The sequence below is a fragment of the Euprymna scolopes genome, chromosome 2 (assembly GCF_053919585.1).
Source record: "Euprymna scolopes isolate OS-2025 chromosome 2, ASM5391958v1, whole genome shotgun sequence".
In the NCBI taxonomy this organism is placed as follows: domain Eukaryota; kingdom Metazoa; phylum Mollusca; class Cephalopoda; order Sepiida; family Sepiolidae; genus Euprymna; species Euprymna scolopes.
Genome location: NC_136483.1, coordinates 139,222,482 through 139,240,679, shown reverse-complemented (window position 1 = coordinate 139,240,679; position 18,198 = coordinate 139,222,482). Strand labels below are relative to the sequence as shown.

The following is an 18,198-nucleotide window of genomic DNA, read 5'->3' as shown; positions in this document are numbered from 1 at the left end:
CTATATTCACTCACTCTGATGAGTCGTAGACGACGAAACACCTGTCAGTGGATAATTACATTATAAAAATAATATATATATACCGCTAAAGGGAAAATTATTCCCAGTTCGCATTTAGGTCAAAATGCGCTTTCGTAAATAATTGAATTCGCTAAAACCAAAACAAACAATATATATATATATATATATATATATATATATATATATATATATATATATATATATATATATATATATATATATATATATATATATATATATATATGTTTGTATATATATATGTATGTGTATATATATATGTATATATATGTATGTATATATATGTATATATATGTATATATATGTGTATATATATATATGTATATATATATGTATATATACATATATATGTATATATACACATATATATATGTATGTATATATATGCATATATATATGCATATATATACATACATATATATATGTATGTATATATATGCATATATACATACATATATATATATACATATACATATATATATATATATATATATATATATATATATATATATATATATATATATATATATATATATACTAGCAAAAGTACCCGTCGTTGAATGGGTTCAAAAACATTTTGATTTATGAAAGTATGAAGGGTTGCAAAGAGATAGCTTCGAATTTGGGAGTATCTAAACCAAAGAAAATATGATGAAAGTAAAAATAAAATAGATAACCCCCATAATTTATTATACCTGTTCACTTATCACAATATTCAGTGGATCTATATTAAAAAACCTTGTTATACTTTGTGACATATTTCCATTCTATGGAGGTCAGGCGCGAACGAACACCCCATAATTTTATTATACCATATTTCTTCAAACTGAAACATAATTATCAAAGTATACTTACGCAGATAGATATGGAAAGTCTTTATTAAAGTTTGTGCATATTTCCATTCTATGGAGGCCGAAGGCAGACCCCACAATTTTATTATACCTATTTAAGTTAAAACATCCTTATCAAAGTATTCTTATGTACATCTATATCAAAAACACTTGTAAACGTTTTTTTTTAAATTTTTAAATTTTTTATTTCCATGTGGACCAGGCGCGTACGCAGACCCCATAATTTTAATGAATCATCATTATGCCAGATCAAACATACCCATTCCTGTGTCTCAATACATCTTCTATCATTTTATGTGATTAGTTTCCTAAATAGTCAACCATATAGGAGCCTATTCGTGACCAGACACACACACAGATGTTCAGCTTTATATATATATATATATATATATATATATATATATATATATATATATATATATATATATGTGTGTGTGTGTGTGTGTGTGTGTGTGTGTGTGTGTGTGTGTGTGTATTCAAGTAAATGGTATTAAATGCAACGGAGATACTTTGCTTTATGATTCTTTTTTTTTATTTTTTCGATTTTCCGTATAATCTTTTTTTATATCAAAATCGAAAATATTAATGAAGGTTCCATAATTGTTACTGTAACGAGCGCTTTCGATTCGTCCACAGATCATCTTCAGGTATTTAGGAAGTAAAAGCGAAGAGTGAAAATGGAAATTAAAAAATGAAAAGTAAAATATACATTAAACCGCATTAGGTAATGGTAAGTTAAAATATATAAATCGATGAGAAGTCGATTAGAAATATAGGTCGATTAAAAATTAGAGTGGTAAGATCAGCAAGTTCGTGGGCACTATTTGCAAAGTTCATCCATTACGCGCTACGCTAGACATTTGAACACATTGCTGCTTTTCTCGAATGCAATATTATTTATAGCAGGGTGATGAGTTCTAATGTATGACGCTTCAAGAATTTTTCAGTTTTTAAGATTATTTTCACGTTGTATAATTTTTGTGTTGTCGACGACGATTTTTCCTAGATTGGAGGTGGGACAGTTGTGTTCTTGTATTGAATGTTGGTATATAGCGCTAGTATTGTTTAAATGCATGACGATTCACCGAGACATCGTTATATATATATATATATATATATATATATATATATATATATATATATATATATATATACTAGCATGTATATATATATATAAATGCGACGTTTTCTCTCTGTGTGTGTGAGATCGTTCCTTATAGACTCCGAAACGGCTGAACAGATTTTCTTTACAGAGCTTTAGTGAATAAGTCTGGGAGTGATCTTTTTTTTTTTTTTTACATAGGCATCACCACATTATCAAGGCCAAGAGGCCACTCAAGGATAAGGGTTAAAGAGTGTACAGTAGAAATTGGACAATATAGTAATCATTAGTAATGAAAATTTGGTAAATTTGATAACTTATATGGGACGGCTCATCAAGAACTTATTTACGTTAGACTTGAAGACAACCATATTGTAGTCAGCCGGAAAGCAGGAAAACGGAAGACAATTCCACAGGCATGCAGTTCTAAGAAAGAAGCTTTGTTCATCGAATCTACGTTTAGGTTTAGGCACAGATAAAGAGTGGGGGGAATTATTGATAGTGTTTACAGCTAGACGAGTGTTTCTTGTGAAAGTTTGGCGAGGGGAACCATAGATTGAAGCTCAGTCGAACACTTTCCATGAAAATAACGATACATCAGAGACAAACTCGCAACATCTCTTCTGTGAGATAGAGGTTGCAAGGAGGAGAAAAGGGCATCTCCTACGAGGCTACGAAGTCTATTTTGAACTCTATCAAGGCAGGACAAGTCCTTTCTAGCAGCTCCTGCCCAGATGTGGCAACAGTATTCCATCCTTGGACGTACCTGGCTCTTATATAGATAGAGAATAGAATCAGCAGTGAGATATTTACCGGACCGATAGAAAGATCCCACCATTTTTCCAGCGGCCTTGGCAACAGATTTGATGTACGTGTTTCATTTAAGATCAGGAGTAATGGTCAAGCCCAGAAGCTTGTCAAAACTTGAGGCCTCCTTGAGGACGAGAGCCATTCATTTCAATTGATGCCAGATGTGGATTAGAATGTTGATGATGTAAAGAGATAAGCTTGGTTTTAGATGCATTAAAAGTAACCAGCCACTCCTTTCCCTTAGTTAAGTTTTGTCTCAGAATACCCCCGATAATTAATCGATAATCGAAACCGTTATTTAAATTTATCTATCATCGATATAGCCATTTTTTCCATGGCGTCGCTTAGTAACAATGATAGAACAACGTTTATTTTTGAAATATTGTTAATTTCAATGTATACCGTTTTCGTTTAATGGGTGGAGACTGTTATGATAAAAACTGAATCACCGTTAATTCGAGTAAAGCGTAGTGTATCTGCTTTATAGGTGCAGAGCATATATAGTACAACACTTTGTTGAAATTCAAAGACTTACATTTTTTCTTTTTTGTAACTTTTGTTTAATTCATCTTGGATTTCTTCATTACAGCTGTTTCGTTAATGGTTTTCTGTATTCATAAAAGTCTCCTATTCTCATCAGTTCGTCAGATATTATTTCCATTCGATGTTACCAACAAAAAAGTTAATTTTGTACATGATAAACCTGGTGTTTACGCTTGGGGAATTATTACTAGAATTATTATTTTTTTAATAGCTACAGACACTAGCGTTTCATCCTTTTGGGAATCATCAGTGCAGAGAGTCACGATTACTGCCGGTCAGGAGATTTTAACCCAGCCACGAAGCCATCTCTGACTCCATTAGCAAGGAACAAACCACTCGGCCAACGTGAACGGCGGCGAGAATATAATTGAACTAAACATTTATATAAATCATGAATGCCATTTAAAGAAGGCCGAGAGTGATTTTGTGATTTTAACATCATGATCTGTGCACGTGGGATTAAGTGACCGGTTTATTTCATTTCAATGTAAAGTACTGAACAATAAGAACCTAGTTCTTAAATGGGGCAGACATAATTATTACTATAATTATTTTTTTAAATACCTACAGACACTTCGGGAATCATCAGTGTAGAGAGTCACATATATATATATATATATATATTTATTTCAATGTACAGAAGGTCAGTAAAACATTGGTACCGTCGGTTTCAAGCCTAACATAAGGGTGACCAGTTAATGGTAAATCGTAAATAATGTTAGGCTCTCGTCAGCCATGTTGTTTCTCTTCCTTACATGAAGTTGTTTCTCTTCCTTACATGAAGTTGTTTCATGCCTTGTCTAGAAAGAACATGGCTGACGAGAGCCTAACATTATTTACGATTTACCATTAACTGGTCACCCTTATGTTAAGCTTGAAACCGACGGTACCAATGTTTTTCTGACCTTCTGTACATTTAAATAAATAAATATTAAGCTCTTATATCGAAAAAAAGTTTTTTTCTTTGTAATCGAGCACTTTGTTTGGAATTCTTTCCCAAAAAACGGTAAACATATATATATATATATATATATATATATATATATGTATATATGTGTGTGTGTGTGTGTGTGTATGTATATATGTATATATATATATGTGTGTGTGTGTGTGTATGTATATATGTATATATATATATATATATATATATATATATATATATATATATATATATATATATATATATATATATATATATATTTCATTTTTCATTTTTAAATATGGAATTTAATTGCATTTAATTTCTCATTAATATTTTTAAAATTAAATTTTTCATCATTTTCTGACTACAACTTTTCCGGCATTTAAATATGATATCGGTTAATTACATTTAAACTTTCTGGATTATTTGAATTATTCGACTACTATTTTTATCATTTGTGTATTTGTGTCTTATTAGTGGAAAGAAAAACTTAAATGACAGTATTGTTTTAATTAAAACCACGAATCGTTTATTACTCGATGTAAGTTCATAGTCTTTTATCTGCATATTGAGAACTTGATATTATGGCAAGTAAACACTACTTAACAGAGAGGAGATAACACAGAAAATATGTGTCTAGCATAGAAGTATGAAAAATCTCGAAGTCCACTAATTCATTGAAGTTGTTTTTTCAGATTTATCAATGCTGACGGACCAAGCAAAATCTTTTTTCTTTTTGGCACCATGAAAATAAATTTACATCGTTTTTATGTTATTATGATGTATGGATTTTAATACCACTCGTAGCTTAATAACAATAGATATTCATCATTTTATACTTTCTATCAACAATGTAAAATTAAGTTCCACATGTTTTTTAAGGAATCGTTTTTGGAATCGGAAATTAGAGTAAAATTATTCCGATACCAATTCTGATACCCCCAATTCCAGTTAAACCTTCCAACAGTAATATATATATATATATATATATATATATATATATATATATATATATATATATATATATATATATAAAAATTGACATCATCCCTTTTTTAAAAGATTGAATCGTCCCATCGATTGTCGAAGATGAGATGCCAGCAAGGTCCATAGAGTTATATATATATATATATATATATATATATATATATATATATATATATATATATATATATATATATACATACAAAAAAATATTCACAGAAATATTATGTTTTCCTAATTTATTTTAAAATAAGCAGGGTATAATTATTTGATTATTAAAAAAAAATACATTGTGTTAAATAGGAAAACTGTTTTCAAGATCCTGAAGAAGGTTGGAGGTTACATTGGCTGAAACGTTGTAAGAGTAACACACACAAGATGAGAACAATAGTTTGAAACATCCAAGTAATACATATTATCAATCCTCATTGCAAAAAATATAGAACTTAAGTGTAAAGTAAAATTTTCTTTAGTCTGTCACGCTCATGTTTGAAATAGCATATTTTCATTAAGCACCCAGAGTGAATGGACACAGGGCCGTTTATCACTCTTTTACTTGAAATAGCATTTCTGTTGCTAAATACAGAACCTGAATGTCCACTGTCCACAATTTTTCCCTTGACATTCCTCAATTGGTAGTCAACTTCGACTTTGATAATTAATACTTTACTCTTTTCTTTCCCATACCACGGAAACTTTTACCGCTCTGCTTTGTCATATAAAAAAGAAAATCCTCCTTCTTTCCGTTTCAAACAATTGTTCTGTTCACAATAAATGAATAAAAAAACAAGTGGTTCAGTCTTCTGTTAACTGAATGAATCAAAGGAACAGTTTACAGAAAGTAGCAACACTTATGGGACATAGGTAAATGAATTACTGCTTTACGCATTACCGCCACTACCACTGCCTTTACACACTCTGATCCTACCAGATCAGGCTGTCTGAAAATATCGGCTTCCTAACTTAAATGCATCAAACATTGGTGTCATTGTTTTTTTTCTTTCCGTATGTTAAACTCAATCGTGTTCTGCAAAGTCATAAACAAAAACAATAATTTTTCTCTAGAAAACAACCAAACTAAACGCCATGAATAAATATTAGGTTGACGAGAAAGTTCTTGCAGAATTTTTAATTTCGATCTCAAATGATGTGTTTTCAAATAAGTTTTCATTACAATACCTTTACTTTCGATCTAATCATTTAAATTACAATCGTTTTAAAACAATTATGTCATCTTTCCAGAACATTGAATACAATATGGAAAAAAAAAACAATTCACATAATTTTCTTGTGTCAATTCAAGCTAGACCAAAAAGCTGCTGAAACAGCTTGCAATATCAATAAAGCGTTTGGCTTAGGAACCACTACTGAATAGTGGTTTAAGAAATTTTGTGGCGGCGATGAGTCTTGAAGATGATAAACATAGTGGTTGGCCATCGGATGTCGACAACGATCAATTAGGAACCTTAGTCAAAGCCAATTCATTCACAAGTTTTTGAGAACTTGCTTCTGAATTAGATGTAATGTATATAACGATTTCCAACCACTTGAGAGAGATTGGAAAGACAAAAAAAAAAAACTTGATAAATGGGAGCCTCACGAATTGAATGACAACCAAAAGAAACGCCGTTATGAAGTGTCATCTTCTCTTCTTTTACACAACAAGAATGACCCGTTTCTTGACAGGTTGTGACATGATGGAAAGTGGCTTCCTTATGATAACCGGCGATGCTCAGCTCAGTAGTTAGATGCCAACAAAACTCCACGGCACTTCTCAAAACCAGAGTTGCACCAAAAGAAGGTCATGCTGACTGTTTGATGGTCTGCGACAAGTCTCATCCATTGCAGTGTTTTTTAATGCAGGCGAAACCATTACGGCAGAGAAGTACTGTCAACAAATGGATGAAAGGTGTCAGAAACTTCGACAACAACACCCAGCATTAACCAACAGAAAAGGCCCAATTTTCCTTCACAACAATGCCCGACCAACTCTGCAGAAGTTAAACGAATTGGGCTCTGAAACTCTGCCTCATCCACCATACTCTCAAGACCTCTTACTTACCAACTACCATTTTTTCAAGCATCTCCACAACTTTCTGCATGAGAAATGCTTCAAAAACCTAAAACCTAAAACGCTTTCAGCAACTTCATCGGCACCAGAACGCAAGATTTTTATGTTACTGGCATAAATACACTTATTTTGCGTTGGCAAAAATGTGTGGAGTCTGACGGTGCTTATTTTGATCAATAAATTTTTGTTTGAGACGAGATATGTTCATTTGAATTTAAAAGTTAAAAACTGCAATACTGGATTCGGCATTAAATAGCCCCAAAAAGGGTTGATATACCGTAAAACAGAGCAACCAAACAACCAAAATTTTATGCACACCCCATTCATATTAACATCTACTACAAATAGAGATTTGGTATATGTATGTCAGTAGCCAAAACTTTCATCCCCTTTTAGAAATTTCACTTCCCCTGGAAGTCATACTTTTTTCTTTTAGGAATAATGTTAAAGTGTCATAAATCCACTGGTGCATGCATGGCGAATCAGTGACCAAGTGTAATACTGTCGATTCCCATTGAAGGGCCAAATTGACTCCTTTGAGTGCCGCATCGAGTTCAGCTAGATTGATGTGTTGAGCATCGTTAATTGGATGTAGCCAACACACATCTTTAATGACCGTTCCATTCGTTTCCAGTGCCACTACTGTGGCTATGCAACTCTTGTGGCTATGCAACTCCTGTGGCTACGCAACTCATATCCACCCAGACTGTAATTTCTTTACCGTCCATACACCAATCTTTACCGTCCGTACAACAATCTTTACCGCCCATACACCACTCTTTACCGTCCATACACCAATCTTTACCGTCCATACACCAATCTTTACCGCCCATACACCAATCTTTACCGTCCGTACACCAATCTTTACCGCCCATACACCAATCTTTACCGTCCATACACCAATCTTTACCGTCCATACACCAATCTTTACCGCCCATACACCAATCTTTACAGTCCGTACACCAATCTTTACCGTCCGTACACCAATCTTTACCGTCCATACACCAATCTTTACCGTCCGTACACCAATCTTTACCGTCCATACACCAATCTTTACCGTCCATACACCAATCTTTACCGTCCATACACCAATCTTTACCGCCCATACACCAATCTTTACTGTCCGTACACCAATCTTTACCGTCCATACACCAATCTTTACCGCCCATACACCAATCTTTACTGTCCGTACACCAACCTTTACCGCCCATACACCAATCTTTACTGTCCGTACACCAATCTTTACCGTCCATACACCAATCTTTACCGCCCATACACCAATCTTTACTGTCCGTACACCAACCTTTACCGTCCATACACCAATCTTTACCGTCCGTACAACAATCTTTACCGCCCATACACCAATCTTTACCGTCCATACACCAATCTTTACCGTCCGTACAACAATCTTTACCGTCCATACACCAATCTTTACCGTCCTTACAACAATCTTTACCGTCCATACACCAATCTTTACCGTCCATACACCAATCTTTACCGCCCATACACCAATCTTTACCGTCCATACACCAATCTTTACCGTCCATACACCAATCTTTACCGCCCATACACCAATCTTTACCGTCCGTACACCAATCTTTACCGTCCGTACACCAATCTTTACCGCCCATACACCAATCTTTACCGCCCATACACCAATCTTTACCGTCCATACACCAATCTTTACCGTCCGTACACCAATCTTTACCGTCCATACACCAATCTTTACCGTCCATACACCAATCTTTACCGTCCATACACCAATCTTTACCGCCCATACACCAATCTTTACTGTCCGTACACCAATCTTTACCGTCTGTACACCAATCTTTACCGTCCGTACACCAATCTCCTCAAGCTGGATCCACTTCTCATACTTTGCTCAAAGTTTCTGCCAATATTTGACAGAGGCGTGTTTTTGATTCTGTCATCCCAGTTTTTTGTTATAGTAGTTGTTTGGCACTTGATAAATGCAACTGCCATCTACATATGGGGAAGTGACCAACGAATTTCCCATAGAGAGAAAATATGTGCCGATGGGTCAATTCATCAAGGACTTCCTCGTTTCCATCTAAGAGTGCTATCTTTTTCCCAGATCTGCAAGCCAAGAACTCTGGCGCCGTCTCTTAGTCGTACCGGGTCTTAGAAACGAAACCATACGTAGTCTAAAAAATGTTGTTGCACGCACGACGCAGGAACTACACTTTCATTAATGAAAATATCATCAATATATGCTGATGTGGCGCTTTTGATTGCATGGTTTTACGATACGATAGCGTCTATAAGAGACTTCATGATAAGTGGCACCACCTTCAGCCCAAATCCCAACTGTGTAAGATAGAAGTGCTGGCCCTTGAAAATAATTAGAAAATTCGCACGTAGGGGCTATCAGATTTTTATCTATTTGTCAACTGTTTCATGACTATGTATGCTCAGCTGAAAAACATTACAGCTTTTTCATGTTTATGTCATAGAGCTTTGTTGACATGGATGTGAAGATATACATTCTGCAGATCCATAAGCGACACAGTGACTCCTTGTCGCCGCCACTCTCTTAATTTCTGCGTGCACACTTCTGCATTGGCAGTGAAAGCATCTACAAACTCATTCAATTCTCGGTAGTCAAGCACCGGACGCACCTTGTGTTTCTGTTTCTGCATGACCGCCATTAAAGGAATTAGACCCTTAGGTGGGCCAAGTTCTTCTTCTGAATATGGCACCAGCCATCCATTCTGCTGCCACTGTTGAATCTGGCATGACAAGGCTATGTGTATTGTTTCACACTGTTACTCAGTTCACTGGGAGAGTGGTCGTTTGCCCATTTCCATGATGCAGTTCATTTTTTGTCACTGAGATCATAAAGTCTGGCTCGTCAATTGAGATGGCAACACATCTGTTTAGGCGTCTAAAACGTGCTTAATTCCGTGAAATAAACTCCACCAAGTTTCTTGATCGCATCAATCACCAACAGCAGATCGAAGCCCAACAGCTGTTTATCCATGGCGAACATCTCAATGTCAACAACTGGAACTTGGCTAACCTCTATTTATTCTGCCATATCCTCGGCAGTTCAATGTCTTTCCAGCAGCAGTTAGTACACCTGCTAACTTCAGCTTCCAAAAGCGACACACAGCTTTACTCACTAGAGTTTGCGAACACCCGGAATCGATCAACACCATGCACTCTTGCCCCTCTACACGTACTTTTATAGAGAGGCGCTTCTTCGTGTTCAGTTGGTTGGGGAGGAGACTAATGCTAATGCCTCCTCTCCAGTGGCGTAGCATCAGATTTTGCCGCCCGGGGTGGTCGTAAAATTTGCCGCCCCCCCACCCCCCACCCCGCTGGCATATAATTGCCTGCCCTCAATATAATTACTTGTTTTGCCTCCCACCTCGCTTGCATATGATTACCTGTTATGCCCCGCTCCCCCCCCCCCCGTCACCGCTGGCATATGATTACATCTTTTGTCGCCCACCTCCAGGGACATATTTTTCTGATGCCGATACCTCCAAAAGTTCCGATTTTTTACAAACTTCTCGGTGTAAAATTTAAGATATTTTGTTAGCTTTTATTTATTTATTTATTTTTTTTTCTATTTTCTATTTTTCACCTCTCAAAATGCCGCCTCCTGACATGGGCCTCTCGTGAAATAGAGATACATTTTTCCGATTCCAATACCTTCAAAAGTTCCGATTTTTTAAAAACTTTTTGGTAAAAAAATTCCGACTTTTTGTTAGCTTTTATTTATTTTTTATTTTCAACCTCTCAAAATGCCACCCCTGACATGTGCCGTTCATAAAATAGGGACACATTTTTCTGATTCCGATATCACTAAGCGTCCCGATGTTCTACAACCTTTTCGCCATAAAATTTCAGATTTTTTGTTAGCTTTCATTTATTTTTATTAATTTTTTACCCTCTCAAAATGCCGTCCCCTGGCACATGCCCCCCACCCCGCCCCGCCCTTTCTACGCCACTGCTCCTCCCCTTTGGCATTTCCCTAGCACTGCGATGCTATATGTCTAAGACCACCGAATCTGAAGCAGCGTATCTCATGACAGACTCTTTGCATCCGACTGTCCAGCCTCTTTTGGCGATTTTGTAAGCAGTCCTTTGCCAAGTGGTTGAGACCACGATACCTATTGCAAACAAATTTTCTACCGTCCTTGTGCCCTTTTGATTCTGAAGGTGTTCGTCTGGTGGAGATGGCAGCAGCCAATTGTGCAGGGCCTTTGTTGTCAGTAATTACAGCACTCGGATTAATAGTTATTCCGCACTCATCATTTACATCCTGGATGAAGCATGTAATATATGTTTGACATGTCGCGGTTGTCCAAAAACAAATGCACATGTTAACCAACATTCAAGCACCAGTCCCCCAACCAACCGGGTCAGTCGTTGCATCTCAGCAAAAAAATCATCCACTGTCTCATCAGGGCAAAGTTGTTGAGTGACAAACTGGTTATAGGCATTAAATGCACCAGTAGCATACCCAGTAATAAGGACTAATTTGATCTGTTCTCTGTCTGCTTTCTGCTCCATACTAGGTTGCCTGTATATGGCTAGAGCTCCACCTCGTAATCTCAATGGCAGGGCACGCTTGACATTTGTCATAGTGCAAAGCTTACACACAAGTTTCATATTTTCGGTTCACTCGATAATGGTCATATCAGCTGCAGCACTAATAAACTCCGGAATCAACTGGACAGCAAAAATCTTCCCCTCTATCACCAAAAGGTAATATAAAGCCGAAATAGCTTCTAGTTTGAAAATCGATTTCACTGGAGTCGTAAAGTTGTGTTCTGTCCTGCCTACAATCTTTCAGTCAACTTCAATAATCTTGATAATGCACACGTAGGTTTGCATAACACGCTGTCTTCCAACTCGCCGGTCGTTCTTTTTACCTTTTCTCTTATGCATCTTGCATAAACTAATTTGCATAGAGTTTGCGTTACTCACACATGATCGTCAAATACAAAAGCGGTGTCATTATTTTAGCTTTTCTTTTCACACGGCACCCACGTTAATCAGGTAAGCTACGATTTTCCCTACAGCCAAAATGGGATGATAAAAGCTGATTTTAAGATATTTGATGAAATATACTAATTTTCCACTTCGTTTTTTAATAGTGTCTTCTTTTCAACTAACTTTTTCATTCTCTTTAAAATATATTTTTTCATTGGAGTTGGAGGAAAAAAAAGATGAGATGTTGGATATTCTGTTAGCGTTTGTATCAAATGCTATTATGTTAGTATTAGTTATTATTGTTAGTATGAACATTTTGAGTCAGACATTTTTGGAAATTATAGGAGGATACTATTCTGATTCATCCATCCATCCATAGCCTCGAGACCTTGGAGGGGCATAAGCCATCTACAACTTTGTAGATGTCTTTGTAGTGGGAAGATTTTTTTTCGAGGTGAGGGTGCTGGTCCCACGCCCAACCTTCTCAGAAGGTACATACAGCACCTAGCCTTTCCCAATGATCACCCATCTGGTACTGGCCAGGCTCTACATTGCTTAACTTTAGTGATCTAGCGAGAACCTGTGTGTCAATGATATTGTGCCGTATATATTCTAATTCACGAAAGGGCTAAAAAAGATTAAGAACCACTACTCTACTTCTTTTGTCCTTCTCCCATCATCCCTTTTCCTTTATATTCCCCACTTTTCATTCCTTTTTTCCTCCCCTTTGTCCGTTTTCCCCTTCAACGTTTCCTCCTTCCAGAATCTTAGGTAGGTCGATCCCCGGTCTGCTTGAGGTATTGTGGGGAATGAGAACTTTAGCTAGGTTCAAGCATAGACTAGAAAAGATACAGTGATGAGGGTGACCGTAGACACCCCCTCCCCAATTTTTGAGTGGCCTTGTGTCTAATTTTTTGTTTATTTCTGTTTTGTTTGTAAACTTTCAGAGTAAATAAAAAATATATAACTCAAAGTGTAGTATCTGTTCTGCAGATGCTGCACTTTAATTTCATGTTCTCTCTCAGTGAAGGAGAAATCCTTCACGACCGAGACAATTTTTAATTTTGTTCCTTTTCTCCACGTTAAAAAAAAAAACGACCCCTGGTGTCTACCTCTGTCCTGTAGGGGAGGCATTGTAAATAGGAACTCCCTTCCTTCTCCCGTGACTATGTTCCTCTTCCTTGTTCTACATCACCTCCTCCCCACACCACTGTCCACGTTTTATTTCTTGTTTGTGCCACCCCACAATCATCTTCTCTCTCTCTCTCTCTCTCTCTCTCTCTCTCTCTCTCTCTCTCTCTCTTTTGTAAATCCAAAGCAAACATTATACAATAATCTCTGATAGCAAAAGAATTAATGCATCATCATTTGTTGATATCTCATTTTTTGCCATCTTGTTTCAAATCCTCTAAATTATGTGGCATGGCGTCTGTCTCCCTACAAAGACACAAAACCGTAAGTTTCAAATCTGTTTTTCTTTTTGTAGTTTTCACTATTCATCTAAACACAATCAACTGAAATAGTGCGAGAGAACACGTGCGATTATTTACAAAGAACATGTTTAAATGTCTATGGAAAGACGCACAATTAATTTCATTTTTAAATTTACCCTTTTACAAAAGATCTTAAGAGACAAAAAAAAAAAAAAAAAAAAAAAAAAGAGAGAGACGTAAATATTTTTATGTGTATACAATGGATTTTTTTTTACGAAGTTTCTTGTCTACATACAAAAGTTTTGTCTTTCTTCTCTACAAAATAGTTTTACCTCCATACAAAGCTAGCATGGTTATCCAGCGTTGTCCGGGAGAATGGACATAGAAGAATGTAATATCTTTTTTTTTATAAATTTCATTCTTTCTCTCTACCTCTTTCTCTATCCCTTCCATACTCCCTCTCTCTTTCTCTCTCTCCCTCTTTCTTTCTCTCTCTTCCACACACACCATATATAGTTCTCTGTATCACCTGTGCAGTTACTCACACACACACACTCGCTCACGGGAAATAAACGAACGTTTATTTATTTCAATTTCCCCGCGCATTTTGCACAAAAATAAGTTCTTCCAGCAACGGCACAATTTCAAATACGCCCACACACTTTTCGCACAACAACAAAAGTAAAATGAACATATTTCTGGCGGACGTAGTTGGCGACAGTATCACGTGACACAAGCGACCAATGAGAAAATTCAGAAGATTGCCTTTTTAACGCTTTTCCAAAAACCAAAATATCAGCAGTAGCAATCTTGTTTTTTGAGCCGGCCTAAAATGTATAAAAACGCATCAAACAGTCTTCTAGGGTTAATTCAATTAATTCAATTCATTTCGTTCATTCAGTTGCTTCGACGACACACGAGAACATGCCTCTCGTCTTCACAACATCGTCGCTGCCGACGCCGTCAACACCATGATGACACACGCCACGCGGACACTCAAAAATCACTTATGCACACACGCATCCACTCCGCACATTATCTAATTAATAACACCGAATTACTTTCCTCACGAATTACCTTCCTCATAGGACTTTTAAGTAAGGCGAACTTCGCCAGATAAAACACAAACTTTAAAATAATCTCCTTAGGACTTTAACCATATGAAATCCTTGATTCCACAAACATCGAACATTTTAATAATAATGACTTCGAAAGAACTTTCACCGATCGGACCTTTGTTCATTCACCTTGTTGTTTTTTTTAAAAAAATAAATGCAGTGCATATCAGAAGAAAGTGTCGTTTTGTTTCATTCTTTTTTATTATTTTGTTTGGGACAAAGGGATTTAGTTTTACTTAAACTTCTGCACCCCTACACACCCATTGCTGGCTTTCTTTGATCACTAGGGAAAAAATGCTGACGAATTACTCGTTGAGTATATAGGTTGAGAAGTGTCCTCACACACACACACACACACACACACACACACACACACACACACACATTCTCACTTTTATAGAATGTAAGATTAGCAGGACGCCCAACGCTTCCCGGTCGTAAAATACGCATAAATATTATATTTTAATTAATGCGGAATGCTTAATGATTATAAACAGAAATACCGTAGGTATAAAACATAATGTTAAATTCCTTAAAAAAAAATGAAGTAAAACTAACAGGAAGAAACTGAGACATATGCATGTGAGTATTATGTTTTTTTGTAAACAATTCATTTCTTGTAGGAAAAAAAAAATTACGTCAGCTGAGATCGAAACCAAAACCTAAAAGCAGTTAGTTAAGTATGATAACAATTACACCAGCTTGACATGATTTTTAAGCATTGTTTTCACACCAACTCATATCTAATATAAGTAAGCTGTAATATTTCACGCGCAGTCATGAAACAGTTGAAAACAGATAAAAATCTGGTGGCCTCCCACATACCAATTTTTCAATTTTGTCTTCTTAGAAGATCCTTTTTCTGGACGAAAACTGATGAAAAAATTTCCCACATATCTGAATAACCTATATACCAAATTTCAAGCCTGTAGAGTAAAAATTTGTTGAGTATGTAGGTTGAGAAGTATCTTCACACACAGATGCACGCATTCTCACTTTTATAGAATATAAGATAGATAATATTGATACAAATTATTTAAAAATCATAAAACACTATATATATGCGTGTGTGTTTTGAAAAATGATGTAAATCATAAATCTATGATGCCAAGTCAATGAGCACGTGGTACAATGGGGAAAGGAGTGGCTGGTTACTTTTAATGCATCTAAAACCAAGCTTTTATCTTTACATCATCAACGTTCTGATCCCCATCTGGCATCAATTGAAATGAATGACTCTCGTCTTGGGGAGGCCTCATGTTTTGACAAGCTTCTGGGCTTGACCTTTACTCCTGATCTGAAATGGAACACGTACATTAAATCTGTTGCCAAGGCCGCTGGAAAGATGGTCGGATCCTTCTATCGATCTAGTCGATATCTCACTGCTGATGCAATTCTCTATCTATATAAGAGCCAGGTATGTCCAAGGATGGAGTGCTGTTGCCACATCTTGGCAGGAGCTGCTAGAAACGACTTGTCCTGCCTTGATAGAGTTCAAAATAGACTTCGTAGCCTCATAGGAGATGTCCTTTTCTCTTCTCTGCAACCTCTATCTCACAGAAGAGATGTTGCAAGTTTGTCTCTGCTTTATTGTTATTTTCATGGCAAGTGCTCGACTGAGCTTCAATCTATGGTCCCTCCTCACCAAACTTTCATAAGAAACACTCAATTCCCCCACTCTTTATCTGTGCCTAAACCTAAACGTAGAGTCCATGAATAAAGCTTCTTTCTTAGACCTGCACGCCTGTGGAGTTGTCTTCTGTTTTCCTGCTTTCCAGCTGACTATAATCTGATTGTCTTTAAGTCCAACATAAACAAGTTCTTGATGAGCTGTTCCACTTGTTAACAAATTTACCGAATTTTCATTACTAACAATTGCTATATTGTTCAATTGACTATTGTACACTCTTAACCCTTATCCTTGAGTGGTCTTTGGGCCTTGATAAGTAGTGATACTCATGTAAAAAAAAAAAGCAAATCTAAATAGCTCATTTCGTAGAACATCGGACTGAAGCTTTCAAGGTTTCAATTTCGATTTCATAGAGAGAGAGAGAGAGAGAGAGAGAGAGAGAGAGAGAGAGAGAGAGAGAGAGAGACAGTTGGTGCACTGTTTCACTTAGCTACATTGTGGGCTTTCTCCCTCCTTAGGGCGGTGCCTTTTATGCGTTCGCTCTACTTTGTGTCATTAGAAAGAAACTGAATTCTCTTTTCTCTGGAAGTTACATAATTTCATCAATTGCTGTTAACTAAAGGTTAAATTCTGACCTTCCATTCGTCAATCACTTCTCTATTCAAGTAAGAATTGTCGTTATGTGACAGTGGTAAAGAATGCTGGAGTCTGAGATAATGTTCTAAACTTGGCTTCACCACTGTCACATAACGGACACAGCTTGCCAGACCACTGTTTACCACTGTCACATAACGGACCACTAACAGAAACAGTTTGCCAGAATTGCAACTGTGTCCATTAGTGGTTCTAAAAATTTAGTTATCAATTTCGATAATCTGTCTACACAACTTAATGTTTTGCATCATGATTTGCTCATTTTCCAGTACAGCAAAATTGTTGCAAAAGGCTGAAGGTTATGAAAATGAGAATGTACACTGGTAGAGTACCAAAATAACTAAGAAGGGACCTGTTGGCATTCTTCAGTAGGGATGACTCAGATAATCAGCAGTAAACCATCCTCATACCCCAATTGAAGGAGAAGGTAATACCTGGAAGAGTGCACCTCCTCAAACTTAACTAAACAATACCACATTCAAACAGATACACGTGAAGAAGGTCGAAGGTTACATTGGCTGAAGCATTGTAAAAATAACACTCAATATGATAACAGTAGTCCGATGTATGCAAATAATATTGTTTGATGTTCATGTGTGACCAGCGTCTTTGGTTGCATATGTCTACCATGTGTAAAACTATGAAGCTTTTCCATAACTGTTTCTGACTTTCATTTTTTTTTTTTTTTTTTACAATTGATATTAATCATCTTGAAGCATGTGATGTTGGTTACGAGGGCCATTCCAAAAGTAAAGCCTCCTATTTTTTTAACTAAAAAAGTTGAAGAGCTATGAAGACAAGAGTGGTACCATTAAAACGAGTGACCTTTTTTGCTCCAGAATCTATTTTTCTACGTAGTCATCACCATTCTCAATGCACTTTTGCTAGGAATACAATCACATATCTCTGCTTCTGACACACGCCCATGACAGAAGTTGCTTTCATAGAGACCCACACCATCAATATCTGTAAAAGTGAAATAAAACTTTCAGGTCATGAATACAGGAGTTCAATCATCATAACAATGCAATTTGCTCCTGATTCATTAAGGAGGAGTAAAAAAAAAAAAAAAAAAA

At 36.3% G+C, this 18,198-nt stretch overlaps 1 protein-coding gene across 15 annotated transcripts in view; it reads left to right on the top strand.

Moving 5' to 3' along the window:
• Nucleotides 1-18,198, top strand: part of LOC145296533 (proton-coupled folate transporter-like) — a 134,576-nt gene that overhangs the window by 81,258 nt on the left and 35,120 nt on the right. The gene's annotated exons all lie outside the window — the stretch shown is intronic.